This window comes from Coffea eugenioides, chromosome 1 (assembly GCF_003713205.1).
Source record: "Coffea eugenioides isolate CCC68of chromosome 1, Ceug_1.0, whole genome shotgun sequence".
In the NCBI taxonomy this organism is placed as follows: Eukaryota; Viridiplantae; Streptophyta; class Magnoliopsida; order Gentianales; family Rubiaceae; genus Coffea; species Coffea eugenioides.
The window spans coordinates 34,259,529-34,278,352 of record NC_040035.1 but is presented as its reverse complement, the minus strand read 5'-3'; positions in this window follow the sequence as shown (position 1 = coordinate 34,278,352).

Genomic DNA, 18,824 nt, shown 5'->3' with positions numbered 1-18,824 from the left:
GAATTTATTTTTTATTTGATAATTTCTTATGCAAGGGGTTTCTTTCCTAACAGGTTTGGTAGATTATAAATAAGACATCATTCAGCGTGTTTTCTTGAGAGAGTTTAGAAGAGTTTGTCAGATTTTCTATTGTGGTGTTACTTTCTTCATTGTTTGAGATTTCAATAATATTGTAAGTTGAGTTTATTATTTTCTTCTCTCCCACATATATTTTGAGTGTTTGTTTTATCCCTTTAATTTTGTAACCCTATACCCATTGATTATTATTAAAACCCTAAAATTTGGGTTCTACAGTTGGCATCAAAACCAGACTATGAGGTTAGTCCTGGGCGTTTCCGCTGTCAACGAATTAGGGCACAAAATTGTCGAAAAGTATTCAGTTAATTGAATTAGACCACGAGGTTGATCCTGAAGTGTGTAGTTGATGAAGAATTTTTTTTTTGGATAGCAAAACTGGAAAATTTTATTAAGAAGATCCTCAGTAAGTGCGAAAGAAAGAAAAGATGGTGGAGAAAATCTCCAACTACAAATATCTAAAATAGAACTAACATTCCTAACTAATAAATGAGCAGGCACATTTAGATTCCTAAGAACCCAATTAGCCTCCCAAGTGACAAAATTCTATAAACTAACAAAGATATCATCTAACAGCACTCCATAGGTTGAATCATTAGATTCCATATTTTTAAGCATGTTGATGATCTTCAAAGAGTCACCCTCCAAAATTAGGGGTGTGCATCGAATTCGAATTCAGTAATTCGGAAGTTTGAATTCGAAATTTTTCAGAATTTTGGCATAGGAATTACCGACTGATTTCGATTTCGAATTAACCAGTTCCGATTTCGATTCCGAATTCAATTCAGAATTCAGTAAATTCCAAATTCACAAAATTTGGAAACCTTTCCCCCTTTTTTTTCTTTTTTGTTAGATGTATTGTTATATAATATAAATTTTATATTACATATATTATAAAAAATATTATTATATATAAATGTATTATAAAAAATATTATTATATATAAATATATATTAATATACATATTATAAAATGAAATTGAAATAAAAAATATTATTATATATATAAATAAATAAATATTAATATATATATATTATAAAATGAAATTGAAATCAGAAATTATGATTTCCAAAACTCCATTACGAATTCGAACCAAATTCGCATAGAAATCGGAAATTCCGATTTCAGTGCCGAATTCTGAATTACCGATTTCAAAAATTCTGAATTCAATTCGAATTCGATCGGTATATCGGAATTTTTCGATTTTGCACACCCCTATCCAAAATAATCTTAGGAACCTTCAATTGAATTAATGAGGAAATTGTGGATTTTGTAGCATAGGCTTCAATTACTTTAGGAGAAAAGATACCTAAGATTTTGTGAGAAATACCTGTAACAAAATTGCCCCATTTATCCCTCACAACAACTCCAACTCCAGAGTAGTCATTTTCATAGAATATTGCACCATCAAAGTTGGCCTTTAGAAAACTTGCTGAGGGCTTTTTTCAATGAAGTTGAGCAGTAGAAGAGCTAATTGGAATGTTTGAAGATGTGTTTGCTTCATGATATTTCTATAGGAAATTGAGAGAGAGAGAGAGAGAGAGAGAGAGAGACCAAACTGAGAAGATCATGATAGGAACCATCAAATAATGCACTATTTCGATTAAGCCATAAATTCCAAAGAATTATGGCTACCAATTCCATGTCCCGCTTTTTCAAAAGACAAAGAAGGCCAAGCAACCAAGATGAAACTTGATCAGCAGAGTCTAACCTTATCTTCAATATAAGGAAGTTGAGGGCCCAGGCTTGAATTGCTATTGGACAGTACAAGAAAAGATGATTAACATCTTCAATAGGGGGCTGTGAGGACCTGAAATTTGCATATTGTGTTTTTTTTTCTTTGGATTACATGTTTTTATTTGGTGAATGATAAAAGATTGTTGTACTTCATTGCCTCTTTTAATTTATTGCGCATTTTTTTCATGGGGTGATATACTACCTAGTCCAACTAGTAGGGCGTGTGGCATAAATTGAGTGATAAAGAGGGATTTGTGTGCAAAAGGGATATTTTGTGACAATAAGAGATATTTTGTACTTAGGGATGTGATGTGGCCAAAGATATTTTGGAAAATTAGATATATATCATTTGTATTTGTGTCATTTGTCAAATGGGCAACCAAAGCTTTGACCAAGACTCACTAGCCTTCCTTTTGTGAAAATGTGAGGCAAATCATACATTCCCCGTTTCCCTTCAAAGCCTAATTGAGAGAAGCAAGTAAAAGAAACAAATTCTACCTCCCCCTAACCCAAATCATCCGAATGAGTGAGAAAGAGAAAGGGCAAGGCTGGTTCCCCTGTTTTCTACTCCAATTGAGAGAGAGAGAGAGAGAGAGAGAGAAGCTAAGAGAATTTTCTAGTTCATCTCCATATCAGTTGAAGTCGAGGGAAAGAGAGTTAGAGAGGAAGGAAAGAGTGAGGGAGCTCTACGTTCTTGGTGTGATTCAACCTTGAGGAGCTGATAGAGGAAGGAGCAATCTATCTGCATTACTCTAGCCTTGAACCATGAGTGAAAAGGGAGGTAAACTGCTATAAAACCTCTCATATTTCTAATAAACTTGATTATTCATGTTGCATGATATATTTTAGCTAAGAAAGTGCATTTTGCTGAAGTAAAGCTTGTTTAAAAGTTGGATATGTTATTGGAAAATATTCTATTTGGTCGAGGAAGGAAATTGGTTATGCTACTTGTTATCCAAATTTTGAAGAAGTTTTCTTCTAGAAATTTAAGTTATATGTCTACCCTCTTGTTGTATCTGAAAATCTAGAGCAAAGTTGAAAAACTTGAATGAGAATTTTGTAAGAATTAGCTAGAAGCTCTGTTAAGTTGTCCGAACAGGAGAGCAGGTTTTGAACCTTTTTTTTCCAATTTTATGGTAATTCTTGGTCAATTCTTACTTTATACATGTTTTCCTTCAATTATATGTTGAACTTGAGCCAATGGAATGAGATAGTTAGTGAAAGTTTCATTTCTTAAGTTGTTGGAAATCTGAAAATTTTCGCAGGAAGCTCTATGTAGTTTTGGGAAATTGGCTATAACTTTGTATAGAAAAGTCAGAATTGAGTTCTGTTTATTGTGTTTGAAACAAGACTCATAGAACTTCCAATGATATAAAATTTAGGGTTTGGTTCAATTTCTATAAAGACTAACAAATCTGCAAATTTTTTTAAAAATTATGACTGTTCTGTTTCTGCACTTGTGATAGCAATGATTTTTAAACTGAAATTTGACTAATCTATGAGCTGAATTTCATGAAGATTCTTCTAAAGCCTGTTAGTACTTCAAGTCTATTTTCTAATGGTGTAAGTTTTGTGATTTTGTGACCCACAAAACTCAAGTTATACATTTTCAAAGAATGTCACCGAAGCTCGAAATTTTATCAAATGGATTGAGTGGGGCTTGGAAAACTTTTCTGGGTTTTAAACATAACTTTCTTTGGTTAAATCCTGTATATTTTGAATTGAAATACTTAGTGGTGTGTTAACCTTAGCATGCATAAAATATTTCACTTGATTTAAGCAAGGAAACTTGGTGAATTTGAAAAGGAAAAAGTTCATCATCCTTGGTGTTTTCTAAGTTTCTTTGAGCGGGTGAAGGATGACTTGATACTTGAGTTGTTGTTGCTTTTTTTAGCATATGAAACATGTTATATGTCTTGTTCATTGTTAGATATGTTAGCTATTGTGTATTTACCCACATACCACTGAAAAGAAACATTGAACTAGCATGTATGTGACTTTTTCCTTGTCATAAACAAGAAAAACCTTGTATCCATGAACTTTGGGGCTGACTTTTATGATTTAAACCTTAAATTTAGATGAACTATTAATGTCCTATTGTTTTTCAGATGTTTTCTAAACATGTGATGGACTACATGTTGAGCTCTTGATTTGAAAGAGTGAAACATAAGTAGAACTTTTGAGAAAAGTGGACGAGTTTAACTTTCTTGTGATATATTTGATGGCTGGAGTTGATGTACATGTGTGTAATTATATTTGATGGCAGGACTCGAAAATAAGCGAGAAGATAGGCTTGGGCTGAAGTGTAAAGTTCATGTTTGATTGGTGAGTGTTTCAATGGCATGTTCTGACTTGTACTTGATTTGAATGTTGTCTTAATGAGAGTATCGATTGATTGAAATGCTAGCTCTCTTGAATTGATATTGGCTAGACAAAAGTGTACTTTATCGCACTCGACCTAATTTGACTGGTTCATTATTATACTGTTTACATGTGAAATGATATACATGTGTTTGACTTACAAGTCATTTGGGTATATTATCCCATCGACCATACTGAGTGACTGGAGCCCCAAACCCTATTGGCTAGTTGGTCGAATCGAGTTAGCAAGGGCTTGGTCGAGGAGATTAACGAACCATGGGTTGTGTTACTTTTTACTTGAATTGGTATACTCGAGTATTACCCCTTGTGTCTCTTGTTTGGCGTATAGGCCCCGGTAAAGGAGATGATCGGTGGATGGAGATTGGCATGAAGTGGTGATCTACAAGATATTGTTACTGTATGTTATGGTCGACGGAGTGTCAATAGCTTTTGAGCAAACGGATGCAACTGAATTTGGCTCGCGAGAGCAAATTGTATCCTTATGCTTGAAAATGCTCAGTGTTTTGATGTGTTAATATTTTACTTTCTTGTCATGTATTAGTTATGCTTTGAAAATATAACCTACATGTTTGTTAAATTGCTATTTTGCTTATTCACTTGCTATTTTGTTTGCATGGTTTCTTGGAAACTCGTTGGGCTTTTAACTCATTTCTTTAGTTGTTTTCTTTAACAGGCATTGGCAATGTGGAATCAGGGAAATAGACAGCTCGAGAGTTGATATCCTACTTTACTTGCTCTATTAGTTATACTTAGTCAATTGATTAAACGATTGGGATTTGTGTTTTTATCTGTTTGGTTGTATATATAAGTATAGATATGGAATGTTGGTTGGTTTGTAATGTTTAACCATGGAATTTGATGTTTACCTTGGCGTTAATGCTATTAGAGTTTGGAAATTATTTTTTTTTTCTGAAATTCGTGAGTGAGTTATGACGAGAGTTGGGCAAGTGGTCCGCCAAACTCTAAAGTACACCCTAGGGGGAGGTGGGGAAATCACAAGAACCTTACATAAAGAGCAAGTAGATCAAGATAGACTTCACAACTATTGAACTTGGATGTTATAGGTAGAATACATTTGCAAATTCGCCACAAGAATATTTTAACTTTACTTGGTATGTTGAGTTTCCACAAGCGGGGCCAAATATCATCCACAGAGCCATTACTACTTGAAGTTACATCTTGCTAGTTTGTAGATTGTGTTTTGATAAGATGGTAGGCATTTTTCACTATGAAGGAGCCAATTTTAGAATAGTGCCATATGAGCTTATCTTGATTTTGAGTGTCACCCAATGGAATGCTCATAATTAGCTCAATCTCATCCTGCCAGAAAAGCTCTTGAAGCAACTCATATTTCTATTTCCTGTCATTTTCATCAATTAAACTATCTACAGTGGAGTCTTTAGGTAGCGCATCAGAACAAGATATAATTGAAAGTAGAAGGACGTGGAATCTACCTATCTTTCCAAATTTTGATATGATTCCCATTTCCAACTTGCCAACTGCTACCAGAGACTAGATATCTTCGAATTTCGCACAATCTCGTCCAAGTAAAAAGGCTTGGAAATAGGCTCACATGGAAAAAGTCTGAATTAGGAAAATATTTAGCTTTAAAAACCTGACGTAGAAGAGTGGATGGTAGAGTTCCAATGTGCCATACCTGTTTAGAGTGGATGGTTGAGTTGCAATGCACCATACCTATTTAGCTAGTAAAGCTAAATTAAAAGTCTTAAGTTGTCCGAAGCCCATGCCACCTTCGTTTTTAGACGAACACATTCTATCCCAACTTACCCAATGAATTGGTTTCTGTTTTGTACCATCACTCCAAAAAAGTTACTCATCATAGATTGGATATCTGAAAGCAAGGAATCCGGATACTTGGAACAAGACATTGAGTATGTTGGAATGGCTTAGACAATAGCCTTGACCATGATTTTGTTTACGTGCCTTTGAGAGTCATTGTTCATTCCATCCTTGCCTTTGATAGTTGTTGTTCATTCCATCCTTGCATCTTCTGCCAGATTCTCTCTTTTACTGACGAAAAGACTTTGGACTTAGAGCGACCAACAATGGTAGGAAGGCCAAGATATTTGTCATGAGTAGGAACTTCCTTAATGTTAAGAAACTGTGTGATGCTACGGCAAATTGTGGAATCCGTGTTTTTGCTGAAGACCACTGTTGATTTATCAAAATAAATCTCCTAACCTGAAGCTGCTTTATAGAGATCAAGTGCCGCACCTCCTAAAGTGATGCTTTTCCAAATAATAAAGTGTCATCTACAAATAAAAAGTGAGATAGCTTCGGTCCATGTGAACCTATATGAAAACCTGAGATGCTTTCATAATGTTCAGCTTCCTACAATAAACAAGAAAAGCCTTCAGTGCAAATCAAGAACAAGTAGGGTGATAATGGATCCCTTTGTCTGATACCTCGATGGGGTTGCAGGTCCCCAAATTGAGATCTATTTAGTAAGAAAGTGTAAGACACAGTAGAGATGCAACGTAAAACAATATCCACAAAATCGGAATGAAAACCTAAAGCTAACATAATATGTCTAAGAAAAATCCATTCAACCTTATCAAAAGCTTTGCTTATGTCCAACTTAACGGACATAGATCTCTTCTCCCCAGAAGACTTCAGCTTAAGAGAATGATTAATTTCATTAGCAATTAAGATATTATCAATGATAAGATGCCCAAGGATGAAAGTAGATTGACATGGCGAGATGACTTTAGAAAGATAGCTCCTAATTCTATTAGCTAAGACCTTAGAGATTAATTTATAAACTACATTGCAAAGACTAATGGGATGAAACTGAGTGATGTGGGATGGACTTTGACACTTAGGAATAAGAACAACATAAGTATGATTAAGACTTGTAGGTAGAGCACCCTCATTTAGGAAATTAAGAACCCAATGAGTGATATCCAAACCAACAACGTGCCAATATTCTTGATAGAAAACTAGTGACATGCCATCAGGTCCGGCGATTTAAAAGGATGCATTTGATTTAAAACCTTTGTTACCTCAATGGAATTGTAAGGATGCAGAAGATAATCATTTATTTCATTGGAAATACATACTCGCACTCACTGGATGATTGCATCAATTGCCTCAGAAGTAGGCTTTGAAGTAGAAAACATTGTGCCAAAATGTTCCAAGATAATAGCTTCCAGTTGCTCTTTTAACTGACACCAAGAACCCATTTTATCAAAAAGGCCAACAATCTGGTTATGTTTCCGTCATTTGAAGCTAGAGCATGAAAATAAGCTATATTTCGATCACCTTCTCTATACCACTGTGCTTTACTACTTTGTTTCCACATGATGTCTTGCTCGTCAAAAAGGTCCTCTAACTAATTAGTTAAAGAACCAATCTCAGTCTTTATAGAGTCTGTCAAAACACCTTGTTGGAGTCAAGAAATCCTTTGCTGAAGTTCTTCCGCAGCCTTAGCGTGATTACTGAAGGACTGTTTACTCCATTGGAGAATGCCCAACCTACAATTGTTTGTTTTCATAACCAAGTTTTCACAAGCATTGTTTATTGAGCTGTACTCTCAAGATTCCAGAATTATTCATTCACAATCTTCTGATTTAATCCACATTACTTCAAACATAAAACCTTTGTCTCTCCTAGTTTTTCTACCAGCCTTTAATAACTCATGTGAACAAGATAATCTTAAAACAATAGGAACATGATATGAAAAAAGAACATGTGAATGATAGATCTTGGCTCCAAGAAATAAATCAAGAAAATCATGAGATACACATGCACAGTCTAGACGAGCTCTAGTTGTATCAGGAGCAGAGCAATTTTGACACTTAGTAAAAAGATGATCTTCATGGCCTAAATCAAACAAATTACAGTTTGATAGTGCCTTTCTAAAATTCATAATTTGCCAATTCGGTCTCAAAGCAGCACCTTGAAATTCCTATTGAGTAAGTACCTTGTTGAAGTCATCCATGCAAACCCATGATGGACATGATAATATACTGAACTTGCACAAAATATCCCAAGCATGTTTCCTTCTAGAAACCTTTGGATGACCATAGAAGCTAGTTAAACGCTAGGGAGAATCAACCATATGCACTTTAGCATCAATTAAACTTTTAGAGAAATGCATGAGTTCAACATCCAAATCTTTTCTCTAGAGAAGAGGTAACCCACCTGAGTTTCCTTGCAAGTCTACTCCTAAACCAAACCACCCAATACTATTTTTTAGCTTGTTGACCACTTTGTTTCTACTAGAAAAATAATTGAGACTTTATCTCTCCGGATGATGTTTCGGAGTTCCCAAACTGTCCGAGGGTTATTTAATCCCTGGCAATTCCAGCTCAAGCAATTCATGGTTCTCAGTGGGACTGCGAGACAGTCTCCACTGTTATAGAATCTGGTAGAGAAGGTGCTGATGATTTAGCAGATTTCAGTTTCTTTGGACTAGAACCTTTCATTGTGCCATCCCCTGAAGGAGAAATATCCATGTTCTCTCTTTTCATCTTGTGACCTGATATAGCATTAATAGGATGAAGGCTCAATTTTGAAGATGTTGATTTTTAGTAAGAAAATTTGCTTCCTTTCAATTTTATGGCAGAAGCAATGGATCGCATGTCTTGAATGCTTGAAACTTTCTTTTGCTGTGTTAAGGTGGCATCAGCTTGAAACACATTCTCCATGGTTGACTCTAAAGATGTTGAAATAGATAGTTGTTTGGATGGTGAGCTGGGATTAGTGATTATATGACTGGGTTTTTGGCTCAATAGTACAGGGGCGAAAAGAAAAGACAAGGTTGGGGTTTAAATTTTTTCAATGAAAAATAGATGAGTGTTTGATTAGTGTGGTGAATAGGCAGTTGCAGTTTGGGGGACATGATGATAGGCTAGGTTATAGAAATTTGTTTTGTTTGGGATACAGTGGGTTTGATTAAAGGAATTTTGGAGTTGGTGGTGGTGTTGGGCTAAATTAGTTTTCCAGAGTTTGAGATTTTGGGGTGTTCAATGGGTTTCAGGCCAAGAGTACTTGCTTTGGAATTTGTTAGTGTGCTTGAGGGCCTATCTTGAACGATTGTCTGGGGAGGATTATTGGTTAAGGGAAAAGAAGTGGAAATTGCCTGTGCTGTCTTTGAATTATCAAAAACCAATTCGGTTGAAAAAATTGATTTACGTTTATCAAGAGAGAGAGAAGAGCTCTGGTTCTTCACCAACGTGTTGTAGATTTGGACTTTGGTTTATGGGTAAGATCAAGATTGCCAGCCAAATTTGGAGATTTTGAAGCCTGGATTTTCGTATGTTCAAAATTAATTGCCTCCTTAGGATTAGAAATCTTATCTACAACAAAGATACATGGACCTCCTTTCATCGTCGCTGGCTCGAAGCCATCCACCATATTGAGGTTCTCCATTGTTTACTGCAATAACTTCCAATTTGGCTTCGTAATCCCTTTCTCCATGCCCAATTCTACCACAAAAATAGCAATGCGTAGGAAGACGTTCGTAACGAAAGTGAACTTCACATACCTCGCCCTCAATTAAAAGCTTCATCAGCTATTTGAGGGGGTTATTGAGATTTATGTTGACCCATATTCGCAAAAATCTACCAACAAAGAGCTCACCCTTTGAATCGAATCCCTCGTATATGTCAAGTTTGTTACCTATAGAACCTGCCATTTTTCCATTTATCCATACCAGTGGAAGATTGTATACTCAAATCCAGAAAGAACAGTGATATAACTTTACTTTTGATGGCTGAATTTACCAATGTAATCACTTACAAATAGCAAATTTCCATCAATAGCCCAAGGACATCTTGCCATAACCTTTTTTTGTCAACGATGTCATTAAATTTGAACAGGAAAAGATTGTCCCCAACAGTTGAATACTCAAGTCCTTTAGATGGATTCCAAGATTTCTTCATGGTAGCCATAATAGATTTTGCATTGAAGGGCTTCCAACTGAAGAGCTTTCCTAGAATGCAAAGATCGCTGGGAAAAGTTGAGTCTCCATTATTGTCATCAAGCAATAGTACCATCTCCTCCTCATCATATCTTAGTGTAAGCTTTTGGCACAACCTTTCTAATCCTTGAGCCATGGCTTCGAGATAATTGATTCAGCCAGCAGAGAGGAGAAATGAGTAGCCAAAGGATGAATGATTTAAAATGTGTACCTGTAAAATACAAAGAGACACTAGATTATAAAAGTGATGAGGGAAAAGAACTAACAGATCAGTAAAGAAAAGGAATTTAAATAATGATGAAGAAATAAGATTTTAGAGCAATGAATGGAATAGCAATAGCGGGAGGTGGGTTCAAATCAGAACGAAAAAAAGGAAGATGAAAAGCAAAAACTTCCATTAAGCATCTATGGAAGAAGGAGTCTTGCATGGGCAAGGAGAGACCCACAGAGCACTAGCACTTGTGGGAATTCATTCAAGAGTTGGTGAACAATTCAACCACAAGATTGGTTCGAAAATTGTTAGATTGCTGCATGTGTGAAGACAGAGATAAGAGAGAAATCCTATCAGATTTATTGATTGCTGCGGATTGTCAAATTGAAGGATTTGATTGGTCAATCAACTAGGAAGGCCAGGAAAACTTGACAGAAGGAAGAAAAAATTTATTCAGGTATATGAATTGTTAAATAATGGAATACTATAGAGATTTGATTGATGGTGAAAAATTTTCTATATTGACTCCTATAAGCATAAATAGACATACATATTTTGATTGGATTTTTATAGTGAAAAAAATCTCAAACAATGTAATTTGGATGATATTCTTTGTTGGGTTGATGCAAGTGAGTTACCAAAACATGTTTTCAAGAAGAAGGTACAATTATTCTTTCAAGTGATGTGTAAAACAATGGCAAAAAGTATTTACAAAACTTTTGTTCATCATACTAAAATACCTTAGAGATTTTGGAAGGTAAGTTTGGTTGTTGGAAATGGTTTGTTAATGAATGATAAATTTGTTGATGGTATAGGGGATATTGAAAATTTTGAATCAGTTGATAGTTTTGATTTGCATACTTTGTTTGGAGAAATTGGAAGTGATGAATTTGTTGAAGAAAAAGAATGCCTTAATCTGGTAAAGGAAGAAGATAAGTCTGATTTGGTATGTGAAGAAAAAGAAACTGTTATTGAAAATATTGTTGGCTTGGATTTTCTTCAAGGTGATGGAAAAATGTTTGATTTGATAGATACGGATTTCATGGGACGTCAAAATGATTTTGCTCCTAAAGAGTTTATTAATAGTTTGAAACTTTTTGGTAATTGTGGTAGTAGAATTTATAAATTGTTTAGTGGTGATAATTTTGGCAAGAAAGTAATCTATGATTTTGTATTTTTGGGCACTTACATTGGTGGTACTTAAATATGGTTATTCTGGTGATAAATGGGGTTGTATGAATGAGTACTTTGATAAAAAAGAAATTGCTAAGAAATTCTTTGCAAAATACAAAGTACATCCACTACCACGTGTAAAGATGAAATTAATAACCGACAACAAGATGGAGTTACATGTCAGCTATACAATGACAGAGATTTGTACAGAAATTATTGTTTGAGATGGTGTTGGGCCTGCCACAAAGAATTTGGTTTAAGGGAGGTAATGTTTGCAAACTAAACCAAGTCTAGAAGCATTTATTTATTAGTTTTATTGGATTAGGTTTTTAGTAGTTATGTGATTTAGGAATTTGTTTTTTATTTGGTAATTTCTTATGCAAGCGGTTTCTTTTCTAACAAGCCTGGTAGATTATAAATAAGACATTATCTAGGAAGTTTTCTTGAGAGAATCTAAAAGAGTTTATCATGTTTTCTATTATGGTATGACATTCTTCATTGTTTGAGATTTCAATAACATTGTTTGAAGAATTTATTATGTTTTATATTTTTAAAATCGTCACAAACTCAATTATGTGTTTTATTATGTATTTCAATATGATATTTTGTTTTTGTTGAAAATTAACTCTGAAGTTTGGATTTCTTTTCCATTTTGTACTTTGAAAATTTATTGTATATTTTGTCACCGAAAGTTCTTCAATTTACAACAAATTGTTGTCACACAAAATGCTAAATTTGTTAAATGGATTGGGTCGTATTAATTGGATAACAGGCAAATCATAACATGACATGGCATAAAAATTTAGTGGGTTAGGTTCAAGTTGAGATTTTCCGACACAACACAAGAACAACGCAAATGTGACCAATTGTTTCCCCTAAATAAAACTTCAATGCTTTAGTGGCCTAACACTCCACTTAAGGATGAAAAGGCCCATCAAAATTCTAAAATTCATCTGAAATGTCCTCAGAATTATAGTTGAAACTAACAACAACATCCCACACAAATATACATGTACACATTTACATGCCAACACTATAAATCCTCGTGACATTATTATACACAGAATGTGTAATATCTATTGTGCCTACAAAGCTGAACCTATAGGATTAAGTTCCTCTACTTCTGAATATTGTATCTATCTATCAACAATAAAAGATTCAAAATAATAATACAAATAAGATATCATTAGACAAAACGAAGACAAAACTATTTCATAATTTTTTTGCCCTTGTTTGCATGAATCTACCTTTAGACATAGCTCCAGTTGTATAGTTGTCAAAATAACCAAAATGTAGTTAGATATGTACTCGGAATTTTATTAAAGAAACATGTGGAAAATTTTCATTTATGAATGGTACTAATTTCTTATATGTTTCTTTTCTTTTTCATAGTTGGAATCCATGCTTTTATATGCGCAATCTTATTGTCTCAAATTTCGCGTGATATAAGTATTTAATGTTTGAAACTGATAATTATGTTTATCATTTTGTACTTATATTGGTAATTAGACACTCAATTAAATATTCCTTTAAAATATAAGTAGTATAAACTATATAAATTACGTCGATCCTTTAATAATATTTCTTTTCTTAGCATTTAAAGAGGTTACAAATTAAGTTTCAATTAAAATAGAACTTTTCAAAAGTATTTCATTCATTTAATAAAATCATCGATATGCATGGCCGTGAAGTAAATATTTGTAACTTTATTATTGGAATGTTAGATTTTAATAGAAAGGGAATAACAAAAAAGGAAGTGGCTAAAGCAATTGCTATGCTATTAATTCGGAAGAGGCTTTCTACTACCATGCCTTCACAAATAATGTCCTTTCTACTACCATGCCTTTATTTAATGCTATTTGACTAGTTTTGTCAGGCCACAATCTTATTGATGCAGACTGGGCTCAAGGGAAGCAAACAAAGTAGTTCATAAGCAGGCTTTTAGGCCGAATCTTCTGATTTTGTTGAAACTCTTTGGAATTCTCTCTTCACTTTTGTCAATCAATTATTGTTGGAGATTATTTTGAGCAAATTTATTAACAAGGCTTTTTTATCAAACAAAAAATAAATTGCATTTTTTATTAGCAAGATTTTTTTAATCCCTAAAAAGTGGAGAGAGAATTCCACTTTTTTATCAAACAAGTTTTTTTATTAACAAGAATTTTTTAATCCCTAAAATGGTTAACAGTTAGGCCCTCCTTATAATCAACTCTTCTAATGTCCCCTTTTTGCTAATAATCCCAATGAAAAGGGAAAGAAGGATGAAACCAAAAAACTTACATCAAAATGAAAATTATCTTAGACCTAAAATTGTATTATGCTATATATACTAATTGCACAAGAGATATTCTCTTGAAACAAGTGACCAGAATTTTTTATACACACCAAATATGGTGGAACAGAATTGCGTTTCTCCAATTATTGAAATTGGCATCTAAAATAAATAGTTAATGGTTAGGCCCTCCTTATTAATTAACTCTCCTAGCGTGCCCTTTATGCTAATTTTCCTGATGAAAATGGAAAGAAGGATGAAACCAAGAAAACTCACGCTAAATGAAACTAACCATAGACCTAACACTGCATTATGCTATATACACTAATCGCATAAAAGATAATATCATAAAACATGACTATAATTTTTACATTGACCGTAATATTAAAAAAACTAAACTTGAAAAACCCCAAAGAATATCAACATTTGAACTATATGTTAAGCATGAAAACTATTGCAAATGATACCTTTCATATCAAAGTTAAAAAATAAAAAATATTTAGTAATTTTTGCAATATCTACACTAATACCACATATAAGCATATCATCCATATGCAAACTAATTATCATATATAAATTATCTACAACTTTAATATATAGACATTTATCTGCTTCTATGGATAAAAACCCATTACTTATCAAAATTTGATCAAATTTCTCATGCCACTATTTAGGATTTTTTTTACGATAAAGTGTGACGCCCCCACTTCTCCCTAAGGCGAACCAAAGGGTATCTGCGGGACGCCTGCCCAACTCTCGCCAGGACTCACGCAAAATATTCAAGCTTATAACTAATCTAATAGTCACAAGTACAAAAACATAAACACAATGATGCGGAAGCGTTCAAGTTAACCATGGTCATCTATTATCCAACCCGTACATCGGGTGTTCAAAATACAACTTTAAACCCAAATTCATCTCATGCCCAAATGCTACATTCCAAATACAAAAGTACAACCCAAAACCAAGAGGCATAGACAAAATGATGATAGAAACCCTAAACAAAAGTACATCAAGGGGGTTTCTCCAATACGTCCCCGGATCCAGTCCTGTTAAGGAAAACAAATCTACAGGGTGACCAAAACGCTCGTGAGGCCAAAAACACACATGCAAGCACATTGCTCAAATAACAATCTCAATTTACAAGTCAAGCAATAATATTTCAATAATTAACAATTCGAGCGGAAAAAAAAATAAACAGAAACAATTCAAGGATATAGTAGCTCTCAGGAGCTGAGTTCCACTTGCCCGAGCAATAACCTCCACGAATTGACACTCCGTCAATCGGGTAGGTTTAGTCCGTAGAACTCCACTTAACCTGTCCCCTTTGACCTTACATACCCCTGTATCGGATCCGCCTGTCATTAGTTTGTGGCGATACTATTCAAGTATGCCAAGCAAGACCTCTCATTAGGTCAAGCTTATATATCTCATGGTTCGCCAAGGTTCCCGACCAAGCCCATGCCGGCTCAAGTCCAAGGTCGGCCAATGAGATTTGGGCGTCCCCCATGTGCACTTGTGTGTCGAGGAGATTCACTCCAACGACGTATGCAGCTAGCATACCAATACATTTCATTCATTCAATGCATTTCAATCATTCATTCAATGCATTTCAATCATTAAAATTTCATTTCTAATGAGAACGAGTGTGGTAAAGTACACACTCGACTCCACTTTCAAGATTTCCAATCATTAATAACAATTAAACATGTAACAAGTTTACATACACCTGACACTCACCAAATATTAGGTGTGAGTAAGGTCAAGGGAAGTTCAAGCGTCCACCGGGGAATCCTCTTGAAGGTCCTCGTGTGTGCCTGAGCAAATAATAGTGAATTTATCATTCACATCCCAAATATCGAGGAATAATTCGTTCACTAGCATTAATCGAGGGAATTCCGTGAAAATGAACCTCAATTACTCGTAAATCGAGGTTCGAGTGGGGTTTGATAACGTTCAAAAGTATTTAAGTCTTTATCTAGGAAATCGGGGATAAAACGTTTAGATAATATCAAAAGAATAAAGAGTTCTTGAAAAACTCTATTTCCTTGAAATTGGAAAATTTCAGTTTTATTATGAATCTTTGAAAAATCGTAACTCACTCGGCACAAGTCGAGAATTGGAAAACTTTATACCGTTGGAAACCTCTTAGAAAGTACTATAAGTTCCTAGAAGACACTTTTCCATGAATCGAAGTGAAAAGTGCTCAAAAATGAGCTTGAAAGTACAGACTCGGTTTACAAGGCCGAATTAAGTTGGATTTCGGCCAACTTTGAAAATTCGGCACGATTCACACGTTGCAAGCCGGCCTCTGAAATTTGTAAATCAATTAGAGTTGCAAGTGAGGTTTATAGCAAAGCAAGCGGATCAAGAATCGGAGTTTTGAGTACCGAGATACGGTAGCTCAAAGTTTGAGTACCAAGATTATATCGTATCCCTTAATCGTCAACCGATCAAATCGGCCCATAATTTTCGTTCCCCTACATAGATTTCACTATTCCTGTACTCCAGATTAGCAATTAAGCTTTTGTCTCCAGTAGGTGTTTTAACCTCCAAGTCATATGGTAACTTAATTGGCTTCAAGTCTATTCCATTCATGAAGTTAGGGTTTACAAAGGAATGAGTTGCACTCGGATCAATTAAAACCCTAACTAAACGATGAAAGATTGGGATTGTACCTTCTACCACCTCACTTGCCTCAGGAACTTGTTGATAATCCAGTGCATAAACCCTGGCCGGTACTTTCGGCCGGCTCCCTCCGGCACTGGTCTGCTTAGAAGTTGACTTTTCTGGCCTTTGAGCATTTCCCCCTGTCTTTGGTGATTTTGGACAATTGGCGACTTGATATTCCGTACTACCACAAAATAAACATTTCCCCAACTTTCTCCAGCAATCGTTCTCAGAATGGTTGGGTTTACCACAATACCCACATGTAACTTGAGGGGTCACAGTCGATCCAACAGAAGGTGCCCCCCTAACTTGAGTCGTCCCGCTACGACCTCCTCTAGATAGAGCTCCCCTAGAAGTTCCAGCAGTTCTCGTTCCTCCTTCCCCTCTTCCCATTTTAGAAGGGTGTACATTCTTACTGGTCTGCCCAGAAGTGCGACTAGAAAAATTTCTTTTTCTGTTGTGCAAATCCCTCACTTGAGATCTTGCATTCTCAACCCTTTGCGCTTTCTCTAAAGCCTCAGTAAAGGTAGAGATTTGGGCCGCAGCCAGGCCCTCCTGAAGTTCCACATTAAGTCCCTGTACAAACTTTCTAATCCTCCTCCGTTCATTGGCTACTAACTCGGGAGCGTATTTGGAAAGTTTAGTGAACTCCCAAATGCTACATTCCAAATACAAAAGTACAACCCAAAACAAAGAGGCATAGACAAAATGATGATAGAAATCCTAAACAAAAGTACATCAAGAGGGTTTCTCCAATACGTCCCCGGATCCAGTCCTGTAAAGGAAAACAAATCTACAGGGTAAGCAAAACGCTCGTGAGGCCAAGAACACACATGCAAGCACATTGCTCAAATAACAATCTCAATTTACAAGTCAAGCAATAATATTTCAATAATTAACAATTCGAGCGGAAAAAAAAATAAACAGAAACAATTCAAGGATATAGTAGCTCTCAGGAGCTGAGTTCCACTTGCACGAGCAATAACCTCCACGAATTGACACTCCGTCAATCGGGTAGGTTTAGTCCGTAGAACTCCACTTAACTTGTCCCCTTTCACCTTACATACCCCTGTATCAGACCCGCCTGTCATTAGTTTGTGGCGATACTATTCAAGTATGCCAAGCAAGACCTCTCATTAGGTCAAACTTATATATCTCATGGTTCGCCAAGGTTCCCGACCAAGCCCATGCCGGCTCGAGTCCAAGGTCGGCCAATGAGATTTGGGCGTCCCCCATGTGCACTTGTGTGTCGAGGTGATTCACTCCAACGACGTATGCAGCTAGCATACCAATACATTTCATTCATTCAATGCATTTCAATTATTCATTCAATGTATTTCAATCATTAAAATTTCATTTCTAATGAGAACCAGTGTGGTAAAGTACACACTCGACTCCACTTTCCAGATTTTCAATCATTAATAACAATTAAACATGTAACAAGTTTACATACACCAGACACTCACCAAATATTAGGTGTGAGTAAGGTCAAGGGAAGTTCAAACGTCCACCGGGGAATCCTCTTGAAGGTCCTCGTGTGTGCCTGAGCAAATAATAGTGAATTTATCATTCACATCCCAAATATCGAGGAATAATTCGTTCACTAGCATTAATCGAGGGAATTCCGTGAAAATGAACCTCAATTACTCGTAAATCGAGGTTCGAGTGGGGTTTGATAACGTTCAAAAGTATTTAAGTCTTTATCTAGGAAATCGGGGATAAAACGTTTAGATAATATCAAAAGAATAAAGAGTTCTTGAAAAACTCTATTTCCTTGAAATTGGAAAATTTCAGTTTTATTATGAATCTTTGAAAAATCGTAACTCACTCGGCACAAGTCGAGAATTGGAAAACTTTATACCGTTGGAAACCTCTTAGAAAGTACTATAAGTTCCTAGAAGACACTTTTCCATGAATCGAAGTGAAAAGTGCTCAAAAATGAGCTTGAAGGTACAGACTCGGTTTACAAGGCAGAATTAAGTTGGATTTCGGCCAACTTTGAAAATTCGGCACGATTCACACATTGCAAACCGGCCTCTGAAATTTGTAACTAAATTAGAGTTGCAAGTGAGGTTTATAGCAAAGCAAGTGGATCAAGAATCGGAGTTTCGAGTACCGAGATACGGTAGCTCAAAGTTGGGGGAATTCAAGACTGGAGAAGAATTTCCAGATTTGAACCTCCAACACTAGAAATTTAATTAGGTATCGAAACGAACTTGGATTGGTACCAAAATTGGCAGTATTTTACTCCTATATGAAAGGTATCTCTCTATCAAATTTCAGGGAAAAATACCCTCGGGAAGGTAGTTAACTAATCATCCAAAGTTCCGGAAAATTTCTAAGGCAATCTGCCTTTTGAC